We start from the raw sequence: 444 nt of genomic DNA on the forward strand, positions 1-444 counted from the left end.
TTTTATAATTTAATTTATAGTAATATTTCTTCCAAACTCGTAGTAAAGCACTTCTTAAAATATGAACCTTAAAATTTTTATCTACCTTTTTATCATAAATTAGATATGCCTGCCAACCAAATAACAAATCCCATCCTTCAAGAGAAAGTATATTTCTATTTGTTAAATTTAGCCAATCGCTAATCCATGTCAAAGCCACCGCATCATAATACAATTTTAAGTTGGGGACTTTAAGTCCTCCTCGTTCCCTTATATCTTGCATAATCTTAAACCTAACTCTTGGCTTCTTGCCCGCCCAAATAAACTTATTAATACCCTTTTGCCAATCCTCCAAATTAGCATCTTTTTTTAAAATAGGGACCATTTGAAACAAGAAAAGAAATTTTGGAAGGACATTCATTTTTACTGTTGAAATTCTCCCCAACAAAGATAATTGTAATTTTT

This window comes from Protobothrops mucrosquamatus, unplaced genomic scaffold (genome assembly GCF_001527695.2).
Source record: "Protobothrops mucrosquamatus isolate PMUCROS unplaced genomic scaffold, P.Mucros_1.0 scaffold1353, whole genome shotgun sequence".
NCBI lineage: Eukaryota > Metazoa > Chordata > Lepidosauria > Squamata > Viperidae > Protobothrops > Protobothrops mucrosquamatus.